The sequence below is a fragment of the Callithrix jacchus genome, chromosome 11 (assembly GCF_049354715.1).
Source record: "Callithrix jacchus isolate 240 chromosome 11, calJac240_pri, whole genome shotgun sequence".
NCBI classification, from domain to species: domain Eukaryota; kingdom Metazoa; phylum Chordata; class Mammalia; order Primates; family Cebidae; genus Callithrix; species Callithrix jacchus.
Window position 1 is genome coordinate 20,667,629 of NC_133512.1, and position 20,517 is coordinate 20,688,145.

Consider the following 20,517-nt stretch of genomic DNA (forward strand, 5'->3'; position numbering starts at 1 on the left):
TGACCCTCTTCAAAACACAAATCTTCCGATTTCCCAAGTTCAAAATAAAAGAAAAAATTTTAAAGGCAGCTTGAGAGAAGGGGCCAAGTGACCTACAAGCCCTAAGACACTGAGGGTTTATAGTCTACATTACTGAAGAAAAAAATTATAATCAGTGATTTCATATCCAGCCAAACTAAGTTTTATAAGTGAAGGGGAAATAAGATTATTTTTATACAAGCAAATGCTAAGGGAATTCATTACCATAAGATCTGCCTTCCAAGAGGTCCTTTAGAAAGTACTAAATATGGGGGAGGTTTCAAAGATGGCGCAGTAGAAACAATTCGGGATTGCTGCTCTCAGTGAAGGCACAGAGGGTGAGTCCTAGCCGCATTTCCCGACAGATCTTTATTGCCCACAGAAGGAGGAAATTCCCAGGTGTAGGAGAGAGACAGACACCAGCACAGCCCTCTCAGCTTGTGCGGCCCTTTCAGCCAGCACCACAGCGCGGCGGCACACCACACAAAATGCGCTGATCTGGGTGCCCTGTTAAACTGGCAATCTGAGATTTGGGAGGGAAGAGTAGCATATCCATCTGATTAAACGGGACATGGACAGTGAGCCAGACAAGGAGATTTCTGGGAAGCGACACTTGAGCCAGTGCAGTGGGTCCCTGCACGGGAAATCACACAGATCCCGGTGCCCTATCAGCAGGGGACTAAAACACCTGGGAGGGAGTCAACTGTTCAACTAAAAAAAACTCCTCCCTAACTCATTTTATGAGGGCTGTATTCTTCTGATACCAATATTTGGCAGAGACACAACAATAAAGAAAGACAACTCTGGGCCAATATCCTTGATGAACATAAGCACAAAAAATCCCAACAAAATACTAGCAAACTGAATCTAGCGGTGCATCAAAAAGCTAATCTACTGCAATCAAGTAGACTTTAACTCTGGGATGCAAGGTTGGTTCAACATATGCAAATCAAAATATGTGGTTCTTCACATAAACAGAAATAAAACAAAACCACATAATTATCTCAATAGATGCAGCAAAGGCTTTTGGTAAAATTCAACATCCATTCATGTTAAAAAACCCTCAAATAATTAGGTATCAGAGAAACACACTCAAAAATAATAAAAGGTATCTATATCATTCCCACTATCAACATCATTCTGAATGAGCAAAAGCTGGAAGCATTTTCTTTGAGAACTAGAGCAAGACATGGATGCTCCCTCTCACCACTCATATTCACATAGTACCAGAAGTCCTAGCAAGAGCAATCAGGCAAGAGAAAGAAATAAAAGGCATTCAAAAGGAGAGGGACTCAAACTATCTCTGTTTTCCATGTAATCATAATCCCACTCCTAGAAAACCCCCCAGTCTTTGCCCAAAAACGGACAGATCTGATAAAATAACTTCAGCAAACTTTTAGTATACAAAAATCAATGTACAAATATCAGTAACATTTCTGTACATCAACAACATCCAAGCAGAGAGCCAAATAGGCATAATTCTACTCACAATAGCCACGAATAGAATAAAATACTTAGAAATGCAGCTAACCAGAGAGGCAAAAGATTTCTACAATGAGAATTATAAGACGCTGCTAGAAGAAATCCAAGGTGATACAGACAACTGGATAAACATTCCATGCCCATGGATAGGAATAATAAATAGTCTTAAAATGGTGATACTGCCCAAAGCAATTCACAGATGTAATGCTATTCCTATCAAACTACCAATGATATTCTTCACAGAATTAGAAAACCATATTAAAATTCATATGGAACCAGAAGAGCACGAATAGCCAAGGCAATCCTAAGCAAAATGAACAAAGCTGGAGGCCTCATGTTACCCAACTTTAAACTACGAGAATGCAATAACCAAAACATCATAGTACTGATTAAAAAAAAAAAAGACACATAAACAAAAGAAACAGAGTAGAAAGCCCAGAAATGATGCTGCACAGGTACAATCATCTTGTCTTTGACAAAGTAAATAAAAACAAGCAATGGGGAAAGGACCAGTTCAATCAATGAAGCAGAAATAACTGGCCAGCTGTATGCAGAAAACTGAAACTGGACTCTTTGCTTACACCATGCACAAAAGCAACTCAAGATAAATTGAAGACTTCAAAACCTAAAATGATAGAAACCTTTAATGATACCTAGGGAATACCATTGTGTACATAGACCCTGGCAAAGATTGCATGATGAATACATCAAAAGCAATTGCAAGAGAAACAAAAATTTACAAATGGGACCTACTTTAAAGAGTTTCTTCACAGCAAAAGAAACTATCAACAGTGCAAACAGACCACCTGTAGAAGGAAGAAAATATTTGAAAACTATGTATCCAATAAAGGTCTAATATCCAGAATCTGTAATAAACATAAACAAATCAACAAGCAAAAAAAAAAAAAACAACCAATTAAAGAGTAGCTGAGGACATGAACAGACACTTTTCAAAAGAAGACACACACGTGGCCAACAGGCACTTGAAAAAAATGCTTAGCTCCATTATTCATTAAGAAAAGGCCAATTAAAACCACAGCGAGATACCATCTCACAGCAGTCAAAATGGCTATTATTAAAATGTCAAAAAATAACAGCTGCTGGCAAGGTTGTGGAGAAAAGGGAGCACTTATACACTGCTGATCAGAATGTAAATTAGTTCAGCCATTGTGGAACACAGTTTGGCGAATTCTCAAAGAACTTAAAATAGAATTAGCATACAAAACAGCAATCCCATCATTGTATATATACCCAAAGGAATATAAATCTTCTACCATAAAGATACATGCACACTAATATTCATTGCACACCACACTGTTCACAAGAGCAAAGACATGGATTAACCCTAAATGCCCATTCATGGTAGTCTGGATAAAGAAAATATGGTACATAAATGTCATGCAATACTATGCAGCCAGAAAAGAAAAAAATGAGATCATGTCCTTTCCAGCAACGTGGATGGAGCTGGAGATCATTATCCTAAGTAGAATAACACAAGAGCAGCAAACCAAATACCACATGTTCTCATTTAAGTAAGAGCAAATCATTGAGTATACATGGACACATCCCTTTAACTCTGGGATGCAAGGTTGGTTCAACATATGCAAATCAAGAAATGTGGTTTCTAAAAGAAGAAAACAACAGATGCAGGGCCTTCTTGAGGGTGGAGGGTGGGAGCAAGTTGAGGATCAAAGCAACTACCTATCACATACTAAGCATATTACTTGGATGATGAAATATTCTGTACACCAAACCCTCATGACATGCAATTTACCTGTATAACAAACCTGCACATGTACCCCAAACCTAAAAGTTAATAAATGATACATATAGAATTATAATAATAAAATAGTCTGTTAATCAAATACACTGTTAATAGACTGAAAAGACACCCCATAAACTGGGAGAAAAATCTTTGCAAACTACATATTTGATAATGACCAGAATGTATCTGGAAACTCAATTATAAGGGAAAAATAGGCAAATGTGCGATGTCATGAAATCATTGTAATTTAGTTTCTCAAGATATTTTTACATTTTCCTTATGCATTTTTTATTTTCTTTTTAAATTTGTATGTCATTCTGAAAAGTTAGATACATTGTAAAAAATCAATTAATTATAATCATACAGTTTAATGAATATAAATGGAACATCCATGTAAGAAAATCTTTTAAAGATGAGAAATGCCAGTAAGGGTGTGGAGAAATGAGAACCCTTATGCACTCTCCATAGAAATGTAGACTGAAGAAACCGTGATGGGAAACAGTATAAAAATTTCTAAATAAGTTAAAAATAGAACTGCGGGTTGACCAGCAATCCTCTTCTGGGCGTATACCTGAAGGAAATGAAATCACCACCTCATCAAGATAGATGAACTCTCATATTCATGGCAGCACATCAAAAAGATAATCCACTGGCTGGGATGGTGGCTCATACCAGTAATGCCAGCACTTTGGGAGTCTGAGTTGGGTGGATCACCTGAGGTCAAGAGTTTCAGACCAGCCTGGCCAACATGGCAAAGCCCTGTCTCTACTACAAAGACAAAAAAATAGCGGGGCATGGTGGTAGACACCTATAATCCCAGCTATTGAGGTAACAGAATTACTTGGACTCTGGGGTTGGAGGTTGCAGTTAGCCAAGATTACACCACTGAACTCCAGCCTGGGCTACAGAGCAAGACTCCATCTCTCTCACACACACACACAAAAGGTGAATCCATCACAATCAAGTAGACTTTAGTTCTGGGATGCAAGGTTGGTTTGACATATGCAAATCAATAAATGTGGTTCATCATATAAACAGAACTATAAAAAAAAACCATGTGATTATCTCGATAGATGCAGAAAAGGCTTTTGGTAAACTTCAACATCACTTTATATTAAAACCCTTACATATGCACAATGAAATTTATTCAAAAAGACTAGGCCAAATGCCATCATTTTATCCCATTTTATGTATTGCCTGTGAGCCAGTAGTTCATTGTGTTTATTTACTATCTACATAGCAGGATTGTTTCTCTAATCATTTTTGTATATTTTGCATTTCCCTTATAGATAAAATGGTGAAATATAGAAACTCAAATAACCTTGAATATTTGTTCATATGACTTAAGTTTGTTTATCTAGAGCTCATTTGGACGAAGATACAGCAAATAAATATTTTAAAATTCTGTATGTGTGAAGAGAAATTATTGATCACATATTAATACCAGTTTATATTACTAGAAAGAAAAATACACTGAAAAAGTAAGATTGAGAGGCATATAAAACTATTGTTTAGGAGAGCCATATAAGAATTTTATGGAACTGTTGTATGTTTCTCTTAATGGAAACATGGCCCCAGCCATGCCATAATAATTCTGGTATGTCATCCAGCTGTGCTAATCAAAGGAAAAGAATTGGGATTTTGCAAATATCTAAAGATCTCTGCCATAATAAAATGGATAGTTTTGTCATAGTGAAACATCTGTTCAGACTTCTGAATTCATAGATGAATGCAACAAGCACACACTGATCACCCACTCTGCATATGACATTGAGAATGTCCTGGGAGTGCATATATAACTTAGTCACATTCTTGCTATTTAGGACATTACATAGAAATAATCATGTCTGCTTCTTGTATTTTTCTGGAATCCAGAGAAGGAGGACTCGTTTGCTTTAAACTTTCGCATAGATATTCTGTTCTTATCAATCAATTTGCTTATTGTAAAGAAAAGTTGCCCAGAAATGCATCAGCCACAATAATCATTAACCTAATGAAAGATAAATTAGGCCACTGAACAGCCTTGCTTTAGTAATTGAAAATTGTCACTAAAAACATTCTAAAAAAGTCTTTATTAAGAAAGTGCATAATTTATTTGCTTTTCAAGCTTTTCTCAATTTTTCCAATTTTCTTATGGCAGAAGAATTTGCTTATATATTTAGTATTCACTGTAGGGCAAACTGCTAAATATTTTATTTCAATTTATTGTAATGGTTAAGAATGTAAGCTTTTGAAACAAATAGATGTGGTTTTATGTTCTAGTTCTCTGATATAATTGAGCTATGTAAATGGGAAAAGTCACTAAATCCTTATCTACTTCTCTTTTCTTAAGTTTAATAGAATTCTTTTGTGAATTAAATGATGTAAGTACATAAAGCTTTTACAACAGATTCTGGCAGAAATAGTACTCAATACAAATTAGTGCTTATTTCGTGTAAAACTTGGGGACCTTTAAAAAACTACAATTTTAAAAACTAAAAAGAAAAAAAGATTTTAGGAAAATAAAAGAGAGTGAAGCTCATAAAATGAAAACTTTATTATTTTATTAAGTACAGAATATTGAAGGTGAGTTACATATTAAATATCTCAATGGAATTTTCACAAAATTTAAGAAGTAAAAGTAGTACAGTAAATCATTTCACAAGAGTATTATTTAATGAAAAGAATAATTGGTTCCTTGTGAGCTACCTGGATTTTATTAGCATTCATACAAAATAATCTTGTTTTTTTCAGTAAATATATTAATGACATAATTAATTAAGGGAAAAACTCCTGGAGATAATCACTACCTGTAACATAATATATTGTCATAATTTTTTTATCTTAATGATTGAATTTTATATATTACCTTTAGCTTCTATTAGAGTCACTACTAGAAATGTTGTGTAAATAAAATATCTATTTTTCACATAAACAGCATCAAAAATCATTTACTAGGTCGTATTTTTTTGTGTGATTTAACATAAAGTCAAGGTCTGCCTTTCATGACAGGTTCCACTTTTTTCAAAGACAATTGAATAATTAATTTCCCCTTTTATTTTAATTGAAGAAAATCTACAACTAAATCGTATTCCAAAATGCAGTGTATACATTTTGTAGATTTAAAACACTTCAGTGTGTGCATGTATAAACTTATTTTTAGATAGTTTCTGAGTTTAAATTTTTGAGTGTTTTATAGGTTCGTTTGCATTTTGGAATGAAAATATGTAGTCATACATTATTCTATAATATATGAAAGAAAAATTTTCTTTGTCATATACTTTATGTGGCTGTGCTTATAAGAGCAAAAATTAAACACTTGCTGCTTTTATTTTTATTGCAATTTCTTGGTACTCTGAATATAAAAATGTGTTTATTATATAGTTGTCATTTAAGTAGAATACAAAAGTTTAAATTGTGCAAAATTGCTTCTTTATGGCTGATCAATTAGGCTATTTTTGCTAACTAACACATAGCATGACAGTTTAGCTTTGAAAATATCAGTCTCATGAACACTTGCATTTGAATTAGAGAAACTGCACAAAGACAAAATGTAACCTGGAGAAACTGAATCATTTATATCCTTAAATTACTAACTGGTTTTCTGTTTCTTAAAGGAAACATACAATAACAACTCACATTTTGATATGGGACAATGATCATGGCAGATTTTTTTTGTTTAATTCCAATTAATCTTATGATGGTAACTATGCTTCACGAGACCCAAAAGAATTTTGTGCACAGTATTGAAATCATGTGCGCATTTTCTACAGTAGATCTGCTTAAGGAGTCAGCAACATCTGGAAGATTTTCTCCCTTTTTATTTTTAGTTTTATAGCAATGCTGTGGTAACTGGAGAATGTGTTCAGAATGTTTATAAATAAGTGCAGGAAATAACTTTGAAATCAGCAGCTGTTCAGACACATGCATCTGTTTAAGTGAATAGCTGCATACATCTCTCTAGCAAAAAGAGAATCTGAGTATAATCCAAGCACTAAGTATTACAAACAAGACACTACCTGTTTTTGAATGTTAAATAATTGCTGTGAAATCTGCCCAGCTGACCAAAGGCATTGTTACTCGAGAAGTGACTATTGCTGAAAAAAAGATGATGTAGAATACAGTGTCCCAATGTAACAGAAATAATTCACTTAGTATTTGCTATTTCTTCCCCATGGTTCAAATATCTCTGTCCCCTTTCCTCATAACTTTTTAAAATGCATTTCAAAATGATTTAATAAATTATTAATAAAAATATTACATTAAAATAGAAATGGACTCATGCACTTTTAGCAAAAGAACCAAAATACCTTCAAATGTTCAAATGTATTGTTAAAACATCTGTGTGAGATTCAGATGTGTAATATGAGCAGAAGCAGAGATTTCAGAGGACATGATAGGTTGGCAATGAAACTGTGATAAGAAAGAATTCCCCATTTGCTATGGATTGAATATTTGTTCCCTCAAACACTCATGTTGAAACAATCCCCAATGTGGGAGTGTTGAGAGATGAAGCCTTTGAAGTGACTGGGTCATGAGGTCTTTGGCTCCATGAGTGGGTTAGTTCATTCGTGGATTAATGGATTATCAGGCTAATGGGTTAGTGGATTAATAGGTTGTCACAAGAGTGGGACTGATAGCTCTATGAGAAGAAAAAGAGTTCTGAGCTAGTATGTTAGCCCCTTCTGGCCCCTCACCGTGTGTTGCCCAGCACTGCCCCAAGACTGCAGACAGTCTCCCTCAGCAAGAAGTCTCTTACCCAATACAGCTCCTCAGCCTTGGACATCTCAACCCCGATAGCTGCAAGAAGTAATTATTTTCTCTATAAACTACCCAGGCATAGTATTTTGTTATAGCAACAGAATAGAAACTACCTCAAGATAATAGAGGCCACACATGAAACATTTGCAACTATCACCAAACTAGAGGTGAAAGACTGGAAATCTTTCCTCTCAGTTGAGAAGCATGGTAAGGATACCACTTTATTTTATTCAACATCGTATTGGAAGTTCTAGCTAGAATGAGTAAACAAAAATGTAATCAAGCAAATACATATTGAAAATAAATAATTAAACTTATTTCTGTTTTACAAATCATATGATCTTACATGTAGAAAACCCTCAGGATTCAACACCCCCAGGAGAAAAAATACTGGTAGCACCAATAACATACTCCACACAGTTTCAACATACAAAATAAGTATATTAAATTTAGTTGTGGTTCTATATGCTAACAATGAATGGTCTTAAAATGGAATTAAGAAAACTATTTAAAATATAATGAAAAAATAAAAATAGGGTGCAGTGGCTCATGCCTGTAATCCCAGCACTTTGGGAGGCCAAGGCAGGCAGATCACCTGAGGTTAGGTGTTTGAGACAAGCTCAGTCAACATGGTGAAATCCTGTCTCTACTAAAAATACAAAAGTTAGCCAGGCATGGTGGTGGATGCTGCAATCCTAGCTACTCTGGAGGCTGAGGCAAATAATAACTTGAAACTGGGAAGTGGAGGTTTCATTGAGCCAAGATTGTGCCATTGCACTACAGCCTGGGTGATAAAAGCAAAATGCTGTCTCCAAAAAAAAAAAAAAAAAAAAAAGAAAAATGAAAATATTTAGAAATAAACTTAACCTAGAAGACATTGTACTTTTATAGTAAAAACTGTAAAACATTGCTAAATGAAATTAAGGAGAATATTAATAAATAGAAAGATTCCTCTTGTTAATAGAAGTCTTAATATTATTCAGATGTCAAACCTACACAAAGCAGTCTACAAATTTGACGAAATAACCCCTCAAAAACCTAACTACATTGTTTGGCAGAAATAAAAAATGCCATCGTAGGAATTCATTTGGAATTTCAAGAAGTAGTCAAAACAATTTTGAAAAAGAAGCACAATGTTAGAGGATTTACACATCCTGATATCATAACTTACTGTAAATATTTATTAATAAAAAAGTATAATACTGCCATAAAGACAGACACATAGCGCAATGGAATAGAAGAGAGTCTAGAAACAAAACTCATGTATATGGTCAAACGACTTTAACAAGTGTATGGAAAACCACTCACTGGAGACAAGACAGTCTTTTCAACAAATGATACTGAAAAAAACAAATATTCACATGTACAAGAATGAAGTTGGGAACTTATCCTATATCATATAAAAAAGGATCAAAATGGATAAAATGACTAAACATAAGAATTAAAACTACAAAAATTATTTTTAAAAACTTTTATATAATACTCCTATAAAAACACACACACATACACACACACACACACACACACACACACACCCCTAATATGTATCCCCCAAAATTAAAAATAAACCAATTTAAACAATACAAAAACTCTTAAAATTTTCAAATTAAAGTTCATAAATTGGTATTTGGCAATAATTTTTTAAATATGACACCAGCAGTATGGAAACAAAAAGGAGGCATATATAAAATTGCACTTCATGTACTCTAAAGGATACTATCAAAAAACTGAAAAGGCAATCCACAAAGTGGAAGAAAATACTTGCAAGTCATATATCTAATGAGGTCTTAATATCCAAAATATATAAATAATTTCTTCGTTTTAACAATGCTGTGAAACAAACCCTCAAATAAAAATGGGCTAAAGATTTGAATACACATTTATCCAAAGATAATATGCAAACTGCTAGTAAGCACATGTAAAGGTAACTGAATGTTACTAATAATTAAGGAAATGCAAGTCAAATTCAAAATGATATGCCACTTCATACCCATTGGGACAGCTATTATAAACACCCTTGCACACATAGACATACACACATAAAGAAAATTACAAGGCAAGGTTGTGGAGAAACTGCATTCATTGTACATTGCTTCTAGAAATGCAAATGGTGCAGCTGCTATTGCAGACATTCTGGTGGTTCCTCAAAAAGTCAAACATGGAATTACCAAATGATCAAGAAATTTCACTTCTAAATATATAAGAAAAAGAACTGAAGCCTTGTTTTTGAGATCTTAAGTTCTTTCTTCTAGTTATTCTAGTCTACCCAAATGAAAAAAAAAAAAAAAAGAATAAAAAACAGAAACGTAATTTTGGTAATATGACAAAACAGGATTTGATAACACTCCACAAAAGATCACACAGCTCCCCAGCAACAGATCCCAACCCAGAAGAAATCTCTGAATTGCCAAAAAATTCAGAAGATTGATTATTAAGATGTTCAAAGAGATATCAGAGAAAAGTGAAAACCAACTGGAAAGAAATGAAAAATCAATACATGGTATGAATGAAAAATTCTCTAGAGAAATAACTAACATAAAGAAAAAACAATCACAACTTCTGGAAATGAAAGACACACTTAGAAAAAATTAAAAATGCACTTGAAATTTTCAATAATAGACTAGAACAAGTAGAAAGAACTTTGGATCTTGAAGACAAAGCTTTTGAATGAACCCAATAAGATACAAACAAAGAAAAAAACCAAAAAATTAAACAAAGCCTTCAAGAAACTTGGGGTTGTGTTAAGGAACCAAACTTAGGAATATGGTGTTTCTGAAGAAGAGAAATTTAAGGTTTGGAAAAACTACTTGAGGAAATAATTAAAGAAAACTTCCCTGGTCTTCCTCTTTAGCATCTCTACACATCCAAATACAAGAAGCTCAATGAAAAACTGGAAAATTGATTGCAAAAACACAGTAATCAGGTTATCTAAAGTCAAGATGAAGGAAAGAAACTTAGGAGCTGTGAGACAAAAGTGTCCACTAACCTATAAAAGAAAACCTATCATATTAACAACATATTCTTCAGCAAAAACCTTACAAGCCAGAATGGACTGGAGTCCTAACTTTAGCTACCTAAATCAAAATAACTATCAGCCAAGAATTTTGTATCCAATGAAAGTAAGCTTCTTAAATGAAGGAAAGATACAGTCTTTTTCAGACAAACAATTCTAAGAGAATTTGCCACTACCAAGCCAGCCAGAGCTGCAAGATATGCTAAAAGGGGTTCCAAATTCTGAGGCAAAACTTCAAAATACACCAAAACAGAACCTTCTTAAAGCATAAATATCAAATCATCTATTAAACAACATCATAGCACACACACACAAAAATCAAGGTATTAGGCAACAACTAACATGATGAATAGAACAGTAACTCATATCTCAATACTAGCATTAAATGTAAATGGTCTAAATGCTCCATTTGACAAATACAAAACAACAGAATGGATATTAATTCATCAATCAAGTAACTGCTGTCTTCACAAAACTCACCTAATACTTAAGGAGTCGTATAAACTTAAGGTAAAGGGCTGGAAAAAGAACCTCCACACAAATGGAAAACAAAAGTGAGCAGGATTAGCTATTCTTATATCAGACAAAACAGACTTTAAAGCAGTGATAGTTTACAATGAAGACAAAGTGGATTATTATATAATGATAAAAGGATTCGTTCCACAGGAAATTATCACAATCCTAAATATATTTGCACTTAATATTGGAGCTCCAAAATTTATAAAACAATTACTACTAGACTATGAAATGAAATACACAGCAACACAATAATAGTGGGTGAATTCCATACTCCACTAGACAAGTCATCAAGACAGAAAAACCACAAAGAAACAATGGAATTAAACTATATCCTAGAACAAATGGGCTTAACAGATATTTACAGAACATTCTACCCAACAACTTCAGAATTTACATTATTTTCATCAGCACATGGAACATTCTTCATGATAGACCATATGACAGCTCACAAAACAAGTCTCAATTAATTAAAGAAAATTGAAATTATATCAAGTATTCTGTCAGACCACAGTAAAATGAAATTACGAAGCAACTCAAAAAGGAAGCTTCAAAACCACACAAATACGTAAAAATTAATAACCTATTCCTGAATGATCATTAGGTCAATAATAAAATCAAAATGGAAATTAAATAATTATTTGAACTGAATGATAATAGTGACATAATTTATCAAAACCTCTGGGATACAGCAAAAGAATTGATAAGAGGAACATTCATAGCAATAATTGACTAACATCAAAACATCTGAACAATTACAAACTGACATTCTAAGGTCACACCTCAAGGAACTATAGAAACAAGAACTAACCAAAACCAAACCCAGCAGAGGAAAAGAAATAGCAAAGATCAGACCAAAACTAAATGAAATTGAAAGAACCAAAAAAAAGATAAATAAAACAAAAAGCTTGTTCTTTGATTAGATAAAACTGATAGACCTTTAGCAAAATTTACCAAGAAAAGAAGAAAGAAAAAGCAAATAAGCTCAATTAGAAATGAAACAAAATATATTACAACTAATACTACAGAAATATAAAAGATCATTCAAGGCTACTAGGAACACCTTTACATGCACAAACTAGAAAATCTACAGGAGATGACTACATTCCTGGAAATATATAACCCACCTAAATTAAACCAGGAAGAAATAGAAACGGTAACCAACCAAAAAAAAAAAAATAGTGAGATTGAAACTATAATTTTTAAAAAACTGACAACAAAAACATGTCCAGGGCCAGAAAGATTCACAGCTGAATTCTATAAGACATTCAAAGAATTGTTACCAATCTTACTTTATTCCAAAAGACAGAGAAAGAGGGAATCCTCTCTACATCATTCTATGAAGGCAATAATAGATCACCTTCATATCAAAAGCAGAAAAAAAATAACAAAACAAAAGAGAAAACTACATACTAATATCCCTGATGAATATACATGCAAAAATCCTCAACAAAATACAGGCTTACCAAATCCAAAAGCATATCAGAAAGATAATACACCATGATCAAGTGGATTTCATATCAGGGATGCAGGGATGGTTTAAGGTACAGAAGTCAATAGATGTGATATATCACATAAACAGAATTAAAAACAAAAATCATATAATCATTTCAATAGATGCAGAAAAAGTATTTGATAAAATTTGGCATCCATTTGTGATTAAAACTCTCATCAAAATTGGCACAAAAGGGACATACATTAAGGTAATAAAAGCTATCTATGACAAACCCACAGCCAACAATATAATGAATGGGGAAAATTTGAAAGCATTCCCCCTGAGAACTGGAATCAAAACAAGGATGTGCATTTTAATCAGTCTTCAACATACTACTGCAAGTCTTGGCCAGAGCAATCAGATAAAAGCAAGAAATAAAAGGCATCCAAACTGGTAATGAGGAAGTCAAGCTGCGACTGTTCAATGATTATATGATTGTGTACATAGAAGACCCTAAAGACTCATTCACAAAGCTCCTAAATCTGATAAATGAATAAATAAAAGTAAATTTTTATGATACAAAATCAATGTACAGAAATCAGTAGCATGACTATACAACAACAGTGACCAAGCTAAAAATCAAATCAAGAGCTCAATCCCTTTAACAATAGCTACAAAAACAAAACAAAACAAAACTTTGAAATTTACCCAACCAAAGAGCTGAAGAAAATCTCTACAAGGAAACCTGTGAAACACTGCTTAATAAATCATCAATGACACAAATAAATGGAAACACATTGCATGCTCATGGGTGGGTACAATTAATAATGTGAACATGAAAATATTACCCAAATCTATCTATAGATTCACAGCAATTCTCATCAAAATACCACTATAATTATTCAAAGAATAGAAAAAAAAATCTTAAAATTCATATGCAAGCACAAGAAGAGCCTGCACAGCCAAAGCAATGCTAAGTAAAAAATAGCAAATCTGGAATCATCACATTACAAAACCTCAAACTATACTACAAAGCTATAGTCACCAAAACAGCATGGTACTGGTATACCAATAGGGAGGTAGACCAAATAAACAAAATAGAGAACTCAGAAATAATGTCAAATACTTACAGCCAACAGCTCCTTACAAAGCAAACAAAAACATAAAGTGGGGAAGGACACCCTATTCAACAATTGGTGCTGGGATAAGTGGCACGCCATATGTAGTAGAATGAAACTGATCCTCATCTCTCACTGTACAAAAATCAACTCAAGATGGATAAAATACTTAAGTCTAAGACCTGAAACCATGTAAATTTTAGAAGATAACATTAGAAAAACTCTTCTAGATATTGGCTCAGGCAAAGAGTTCATGATCAAGAAGCTAAAAGCAAATCCAAAAAAAAAAAAAACCCATAGATAAATAGATGGGACCTAATTAAACTGAAAACTTCCTGCACCACAAAATAAATAATCAGCAGAGTAAGTAGATGACCCACAGACTCTGTGTGGAAGAATATATTTGAAAACTATGCATCTGACAAAGGACTGATATCCAGAATCTACAAGGAGCTCAAACAAATAAGCAAGAAAATACCCCAAATAAACGCATCAAAAAGGGGGCAAAGTAGAAATTGAATAGATAATTCTCAAAGGAAGATAGACAAATGGCCAAAACACATATGAAAAAAAAAAAAAAAAGCCCAACATTACTAATCGTCAGGGATGCAAATTAAAACTGCAATGAGACCCTACTCCTGCAAGAACGGCCATAATTTAAAAACTCAAAAAATAATAGATATTGGTGTGGATGTGGGGAAAAAGAAACACTTTTACACTACTGGTGGAAATGCAAACTAGTACAACCACTAAGGAAAACAGTATGGAGATTCCTTAAACAACTAAAAATAGATCTATCGTTTGATCCAGCAATTTCACTGCTGGGTATCTACACCAAGAAAAGAAGTCATTATATGAAAAAAGACACTTGCACACACATGTTCATAGCAGCACAATTCATAACTGCAAAAATATGGAACCAACCTAAATGTCCATCAATCAATGAGAAGATAAAGAAAATGCAGTATATATATTTAGCAATAAAAGTAATAAAATAATGGCATTTGCAGCAACTTGGTTGGAGTTGGAGACCATTATTCTAAGTGGAGTAACTCAAGAATGGAAAACCTTGATGAGGTCCTTTATGTTAGTTGTGTTCCTAGGTATTTTATTCTCTTTGTAGCAATTGTGAATGGCAGATCGTTCTTGATTTGGTTCTCTTTAAGTCTGTTATTGGTGTAGAGGAATACTTGTGATTTTTGCACATTGATTTTATGTCCTGAGACTCTACTGAAGTTCTTTATCAGTTTCAGGAGATTTTGGGCTGAGATGATAGGGTCTTCTAGATACACAATCATGTCATCTGCAAATAGAGACAATTGGACTTCCTCCTCTCCTATTAGAATACCTTTTATTTCTTTTTCTTGCCTGATTGCTCTGGCTAGAACTTCCAGTACTATACTGAATAGGAATGGTGAGAAAGGGCATCCTTGTCTAGTGCCAGATTTCAAAGGGAATGCTTCCAGTTTTTGCCCATTCAGTATGATATTGGCTGTTGGTTTGTCATAAAAAGCTTTTATTATATTGAGATACATTCCATGAATACCTAGTTTATTGAGGGTTTTTAGCATAAAGGGCTATTGAATTTTGTCAAAGGCCTTTTCTGCATCAATTGAGATAATCATGTCATGGAGAACTACAAGCCACTGCTCAATGTGATAAGAGAGGACACAAACAGATGGAGAAACATTCCATGTTCATGGTTAGAAAGAATCAATATTGTGAAAATGGTCATACTGCCCAAAGTAATTTACAGATTCAAAGCTATCCCTATCAAACTACCAATGACCTTCTTCACAGAACTAGAAAAAAACACCTTAAACTTCACATGGAACGAAAAGAGAGCCCACATAGCCAAAACAATCCTAAGCCAAAAGAACAAAACTGGAGGCATCAGGCTACCTGACTTCAAACTATACTACAAGACTATGGTAATCAAAACAGCATGATACTGGTACCAAAACAGAGATATAGGCCAATGGAACAGAACAGAGGCCTCAGGGGCAACACAACATATCTACAACCATCCGATCTTTGACAAACCTTACAAAAACAAGCAATGGGTAAAGGATTCCCTGTTTAATAAATGGTGTTGAGAAAACTGGCAAGCCATGTGCAGAAAGCAGAAACTGGACCCCTTCCTGATACCTTACACTAAAATTAACTCTAGATGGATTAAAGACTTAAACATAAGGCCTAACATCATAAAAACCCTCAAAGAAAATCTAGGCAAAACCATTCAGGACATAGGAGTAGGGAAGGACTTCATGACCAAAACACCAAAAGCATTGGCAACAAAAGCCAAAATAGACAAATGGGACCTAATGAAACTCCACAGCTTCTGCACATCAAAAGAAATAGTCATTAGAGTGAATCGGCAACCAACAGAATGCGAAAAAATTTTTGCAGTCTAGCCACCTGACAAAGGGCTGATATCCAGAATTTACAAAGAACTAAAACAGATTTACAAGAAAAAAACCAACAAGCCCATTCAAAAGTGGGTGAAGAATATGAACAGACACTTTACAAAAGAAGACATACATGAGGCCAACAAACATATGAAAAAATGCTTATCATCACTGGTCATTAGAGAAATGCAAATAAAAACTGCATTGAGATAACATCTCACGCCAGTTAGAATGGCGATCATTAAAAAATCTGGAGACAACAGATGCTGGAGAGGATGTGGAGAAATAGGAAAACTTTTACACTGTTGGTGGGAGTGTAAATTAGTCCAGCCATTGTGGAAGACAGTGTGGTGATTCCTCAAGGATCTAGAAATAGAAATTCCATTTGACCCAGCAATCCCATTACTGGGTATATATCCAAAGGATTAGAAATCATTCTACTATAAGGACACATGCATATGAATGTTCATTGCAGCACAGTTTACAACAACAAAGGCCTGGAACCAACCCAAATGCCCATTGATGATAGACTGGACAGGGAAAATGAGGCACATATACACCATGGAATATTATGCAGCCATCAAAAACGATGAGTTCGTGTCCTTTGTAGGGACATGGATGAAACTGGAAACCATCATTCTCAGCAAACTAACACAAGAACAGAAAATCAGCACCACATGTACTCACTCATAGGCAGGTGTTGAACAATAAGGACACATGGACACAGGGAGAGGAGCATCACACACTGGGGTCTGTTGGGGGGAAATAGGTGAGGGACAGTGAGGGATGGGGAGTAGGGGAGAGAGAGCATGGGGAGAAATGCCAGATATAGGTGAAGGGGAGGAAGGCAGCAGATCACGCTGCCGTGTGTGTACCATGCAACAATCTTGCATGTTCTTCACATGTACCCCTAAGCCTAAAATGCGATTAAAAAAGAGAATGGTAAACCAACTATCATATGTTCTCTCATAGAAGTGGGAGCTAAGTTATGAGGGTGCAAAGGCATTAGAATGATATAATGGACTTTGGGGAATAAGGGGAAGCGATGAGAGGAGGGTGAGGGATAGAAGACTGCACATTGGATACAGTGTACACTGCTCGGATGATAAGTGCACCAAAATCTCAGTCACCACTAAAGAATGTATCCATGTAACGAAAACCACTTGTTTTCCAAAAACTATTGAATTTTTAAAAAAATGATGAATTTCAAGTAGCATAAAATTCTGATACACACTACAACATGGATAAATTCTGAAAACATTATGTTAGGTGAAATAAACTAGACACAATATGATAAATATTGCATTATTACAATTCTATGATCTTCATAAAGTAGACAATTTCATAGAGACAAAAGTAGAATAAAATTTACTGTGGGGTTAGAGTGAGGGAGGATTTATTGTTTAATAAGTAGAGAATTTCGGGTTAGGATAATAAAAAAACTTCTAGAAATGAGGAGCGGTGACAGTTGCACAGTAACATGAATAAACTTAAGGCTATTGAACTGTACACTTAAAATGATTAAAATTTTATGTTCTGGTTAAAATGGTAAATTTTGTACTATGCATATTCACAACAAAAAAATATATTTTTTAATAAAACAAGAAAGGCACAGTCTCACTTTTTCTCCTATGTAGGATCATATGGAAACATGATACTTGGAACTGCTGCAATCATTGCACAGCTGTGACTAAAGCCAGCCCAGGACAAGGCCATTTCATAGAAGATGACAGAGACAGATGGGAAGAACTCGAGTCCTTGGTGACATCATGGAGCTAGACTTCCTTTTATGAGAAATAATAAAATCCCTTTTTTTGTTTAAAAGAAAAAAGTGAGCCAGGAAGCCACAAGAATAATACAGGAAATTTAAATATATATTGCAAAGTGAAAGAAGCCAATCTGAGAAAGCTGCTGTATGATTTCAACTGTATGACTTTCTGGAAAAGCCAAAACTGTGACGATAGTAAGAATATCAGTGGCTGCCAGGGACTTCCAGGAGAGAATGAGACAGGGATGAAAGGTGGACCACAAAAGGTGTATAAAATAGGGTAGTAAAACTATTCTCTATGATGCTATAGTGTTAGATGAATGTCATTACAAATTTTCAAAACCCACAGTATTGTGCAACACAGAGTGAACTTTGATGTTAACTATAGTTTTAATTAATAATGGTACTACAATAAAGGAAATTAGGGGGCAGTGCGGGAATATAGGAGGACTTAATTTTCTATTCAAATTTTGTGAAACTCAAACCTTCTCAGAAAAAAAGCCTGTTAGTTAGTTTAGAAAGTAGCAAGGAGTGGCATTTGCAGCAGAATAGCATCTGAGGACAGACACTCTAAAATGGAAAACATTTTCTCAAATCATGCACAGCCAGGGGTTGCCAAGCCTGCTTCTGAATGAGGCTAGCACATTGAGAATAAGGTAATGGGTTTTAAATGACCCCTCTCCTATGATGCATTGTTGTAACAAGACAGAGGGTTGATACATCACACTGTTCTTAAGCCCTTGTGTCTGGAGCGAAGTACAGATATTGCAGACTAAGAATCATGGTCCCCACACTTCAGGGTATGAGAGGAGCACTTACTTTCCTGAAGTTAACTGCTGCATATAAAATATGCTCACTAATACTTGTTAGGAATTTTTTATCACCAATTCTGGAAAACTCTAAAATAGGTTGCTGTCTCTCAGCTTAATTTGTCTATTGCATTCACATAGGCTTGCTTTCCAAATCAGTTTCCAGAATTCAGAAAAGCAGTTATGTGGTTAACTTGTCCCCAGTAACTAATAATGGCCAAAAGACAAGGAAACAGAAATATGGAACTTATATCCATCTCAAGTTCTAAATGTGGTGGATAATTAATCATATGTTTTGGAGGGCTGCAGTGAGCAAGTTTCTCATAAGCACATTCATGTGCAAACACACAGTGAATTTTCTTTTATTTCAGTTGACTATCTTTCTCAAAATGTGAGGTTCTCATAGATTTGAGGGTAAGCAAACTTTTTCACTGCTGACATTAGGTGAGGACGATGTTCCGTTTGTCATTTTTTTTGATCCAGATGTGGTACATTATAAGGATAACATACATGTGGTTATCAGAGGACTCAGGTTTCAGTCTTGACTTCACCACTTTTAACCTGTAAACTTTACTTGCATTCGCAGACTCTCAGATTCTTTTACTTTTAAAAAGAGGACAACTATAGCTTGTTGAATATTATTTAACCCCCCTGCAAGTATATAATACATGCCAAGAAGTGCCCTAAAAATATCTCAAATGTTCATGCAAAATATGTGTTTAATTTGAATGAGATTCAGAGACAGTTTTTGTTGCTATCGTAAAACAAATTAGGATGATATAATGAAGTAAACTTAAACATCTCCCTTTCTGCTTGCTTCTTCCTCCTCGTCCCGGGGACCAGCAGGAATATAAATTGGGTAGTCGCTTTTCATTGGCAAGTTAATGTAGCATGCTCTGTGATGTGAGGGAACCGGAAAGAGGTTCAAAGCACTTAGCATACAAAATGTAACAAATAAATAATTTCTCAGAAACTCAGCCTTTTATGTGAATAGAACAGTAGGAATTTCTTATGTAGACCCTGAAGGATACCTCTGCAATAACTTGATTTGTGCTATGAAATACACACCTAATTTTAAACATGTCAGGAGAGAATAATGTAAAGCCTTATTTTAAAGGTCTCATTCTTTACTTCCACATATGACCAATGCATCAGTTTCAGCCTATACTCAATTTCATAAGCAGACTCATCACATCAGTGCTTTGATCTAACAGCAGGGCATGATACGGGTACAAATCTGATTGAAACCAAACCACCACCGCCACCACCACCACTAACAACAACAACAAAGGATGTTGATGGTGTTGAGGGATGTTGAGGGTGTCTGAGGAAGGTGACAGCACACTATAAAATTGGACAAGACAGGATTAACTAAATCCAGAGAAGTTATTACATGAAGATTGAAGACAAGAAGAATTTTTCCTCTGTCCGTAAAATGGATTTAA